At 44.1% G+C, this 3,442-nt stretch overlaps 1 pseudogene across 1 annotated transcript; it reads right to left on the minus strand.

Annotated features, from left to right (window-relative positions):
* Window positions 1-1,129: 1,129 nt before the first annotated feature.
* LOC308426471 (histone H3.3A-like) lies at window positions 1,130-1,729 on the minus strand (annotated as a pseudogene). Its single transcript has one exon. The product of its transcript is annotated as a histone H3.3A-like (transcript).
* Between the last annotated feature and the right edge of the window lie 1,713 nt (window positions 1,730-3,442).

Below are 3,442 nucleotides of genomic sequence, written 5' to 3' on the forward strand. Positions count from 1 at the left end.
AGTCATCAACTCAGGAGAAAGCATGGCTTCTCTCTAAAAAAGAAAATTGTCTAGAACAATAGAATGCAGTTTACAAATTCCACCCAACCACTGGACAAATAAGCTACCGAATCACACGAGTCATGTCACAAGGAGGCCACACAAGACCAGCTGCTTCATAAAGGAGCCTGGGAGCCAGAGAGGGGACTTTGAAGATAAATATTGCCACATGTGGAAAGAAAATAAAAATCCCAACAAGCCTTAATTATACATCACCCCTGTTTCGAATGTCGTCTGCCGTGGGAACGGAAGGTTCTGCATGTTGACCCAGGGCTGCTAGAAGCATCCTCTCCAGTGTGGATGACAGAATTAAGTCGGCTGGTGGGAGCATGGAGGCCTGGTTACTTGTGAGATGAGCTTTCCTTTTGTTTTTAGCACTCTTTGCTCCCCTCAGCCCTGCTAGCATCTCTCGAGACTGGACATACATAATGGACTCTTGGTGATCGTGGGGTTGTCCTCTTTTGACATCAACTAAAGGGAAATACGACATGTAGGCTGGCTTCCCAGAGCCATGGTGGTAGATGTCTCCAGGGAGTAAAGCTTGCTATGGCAGATTGACTCCTGGGTTTTGAAATAGACCCCAAAGCCAAGCGTACCTTTACTTAAAAAAAAATAGCTTAATGTATTTTAATAGCAAACTCACAGGAACAGCACAGGAGACAGACAACATTAAAAACATGGACTTGCATGTAGGAAGACTCGGTTAGAACAGGGCAGTTAGTGGGATGGGATCTACTGGATAATAAAAACACTTTACCAATTAAAAAAAAAATCCAAATGTCGGAGTTGTCCAGAAGATTTTAACAGGTTTATTTATAACTGTTATCAAGTTGAACTGTTGAAATGTGTTCACTGAAACTTTTTGCTTGCATTAATGCTTTACATCTTGCATTTATATTAAAAATTCACACACAAATGAACATGGAGAAGCTGCCAATATCTGATCTGTCCTTTATGTTCCACTCACAATCGTACACTTAGGTACCTTTGAACCCATGGGAAAAGTATCTAACATTCAGAACTACTGAGAACAGGAAGAAGAGGGAAAAAATTGCTTTGAGTATAAAATGTCTCCCCTCATAGTAGATTCTTAAGCACGTTCCCCGCGTAAGCGCCGTGCTAGCTGGATGTGTTTTGGCATAATTGTTACACGTCTGGCACGGATAACACAGGTTGGTATCTTCAAAAAGGCCAACCAGACAGGCCTCACTTGCCTCCTGCAAACCACCATAGCTGCGCTCTGGAAGTGCAGGTCTGTTTTGACGTCCTGAGCAATTCCTCGCACCAGACGCTGAAAGGGGAGCTTGCGAATCAGTTCAGGGGACTTCTGATAGCGTCTGATGTCATGGAGTGCCACAGTGCCAGACCTGTAAGGATGAGGTCTCTTTACCCCTCCAGTAGAGGGCGCACTCTTGCCAGCGGCTTTTGTAGTCAGTTGTTCGTTCCCTGGGTGCTTTACCACCGGAGGATTTGCAGGCAGTCTGCTTTGTACGAGCCATGGTACGGGGCACCTCCTTCCTTTTCCCCCTCTCTGGCTGAAGCTCAGCAAGAGAGAGGCGGTGCTGGTGTTAGAGAGAGGAGGTGAAGGCTGCGAACACAGTTTGCTTACCTTTACCTTAACCGTGGAACTGAGATTGTCTTGCAGTTGACCTTTAATGACTACTCTGCCGTGACCCTTGTCACTGTTGTCTACTTTTACTTTTGTCTTGAAAGCAGCTCCATTTTTTTGTTTTGTTTTTCAGTTTTTTTCTTTTTTTCTTTTTCTTCTTCTTTTTTTTTTTTTTTTTTTTTTTTTTTTTTTTTTTGCCTTTTCTTTACATCCCAGCTGTACATTCACGACAAGAAAGATTAGAGGAGTCCCCGGGGATTTAGAGATTTAGGCAGTAAAGACAGGACTCAGGACTCATAGGCCATTGGGAATTCAGAGACTGGAAAGAAGGCTCTAGAAGATGCTACACAAGCAAGAGAACCCAAACTTGGTCTTTATTATCCATGTGGAAAGCCAGATGTAATGCTGGTGCTGGGAATGCAGAGACAGAGGGACTGTGGGTGTCACAGGCCAGCCAGGCAGTCTAGCTGAATTAGTGAGCTCTGTGTTCAGTAGGAGACTCTGCCTCAAATAATAAAGTGTCAAATGAGGGAGGATTCAGGGGTGGGGGGGAAGGAGAGGGAAGGAGGGAGAGAGAGAGAGAGAGAGAGAGAGAGAGAGAGAGAGAGAGAGAGAGAGAGAGAGAGAGAGAGAGAGAGAGAGAGAGAGATAGAGACAGAGAGCAAGAGGGAGAGAGGGAGAGAATCAGAATCAGAGTCTGACTGCATTTTTAAAAAAATTTGATCTCTGTCAGTCCATTCTTAGAGGGCTCCTGAGAAAGAGTCTTTCTTTAGTCTGCTGTGGGTCAGCAAATGGTGATGCTCACATCTAAACAATGCCGTTCTGAGGCTATGTCACACTGTTCTCTTTAGCTGAGCTTATTTTCTTATGATTTATGGAAAAAATGCTTCTTCCACCTTCTCTTATGTGCTGGAATTAATTCTGCCCAAATCAAGGAACAATTAAGATGCTGTGTGCATTGTTCAAAGCATGACCCAGGACCTCTGCAGGTGGAGGGTGGGATAAGTGTTACTTTTGAGGGTCACCACTTGCTTCATATTTTGTTCTCTAAATCTTGAGAGAACAAAGAACTAACAAGAGGCTAAGTTTTTTTTTTTTTTTGCAATATGAGTGTACCATGAACATAAAAAAATGAGTGCCTATTTACTTAAATTACACACAATGTAAATTATATGCAATTTGGAAGAGCATTTTACCAGCCCCAGGTTATTATGTCCTGAAGTGTATATCAGGTACCCCCCATTGTCATTTTCTCAGGAGGCCCACGGGTCACAGCTCTCTCATCAAACCTGCCTTATAAGCTCAAGATGGCTGGGTAACACCGTCGGTGCTGTAGGCATGTGCCAGTGACTCTCAGCTGCCGTTTCCCTCTGCGACAAACCCAGTGACCTCAGGTCACTATCAGTGCCATCTGTGGACTTAAAGTGTGCTGTAGTCTCTAGTTACGAAGCCAACCATTGTTCAGGAAGTTGAATAGAGCAGGGTGCCCATGGAATTTACTGGTCTTTCTGGCCTCGTCCCTCTGAAGCAGTTGTCCTTACAGTTCAGTGAAATGACCCTTCTGAAGAGTCAGTTCCAGTGTCAACTAGATGTCAATACCTGGGGACAGTGAAGGAATGCACTTTAATTCACCAACTTACATACAGTCTCTTTGCTAACTTCTGGGATTTACTATTTTAGAATCCAACAGGCACAAAATGGCAGTGTCCATGTTAAAGGTTGGGTGTGGCAACTCTCACCTGGAGTCCCTGTACTAGGAGGGGGCAAATATGTATGCAGTTAGCTCCTAGCAAT

The sequence above is a fragment of the Micromys minutus genome (genome assembly GCF_963924665.1).
Source record: "Micromys minutus genome assembly, chromosome: 1".
NCBI lineage: Eukaryota > Metazoa > Chordata > Mammalia > Rodentia > Muridae > Micromys > Micromys minutus.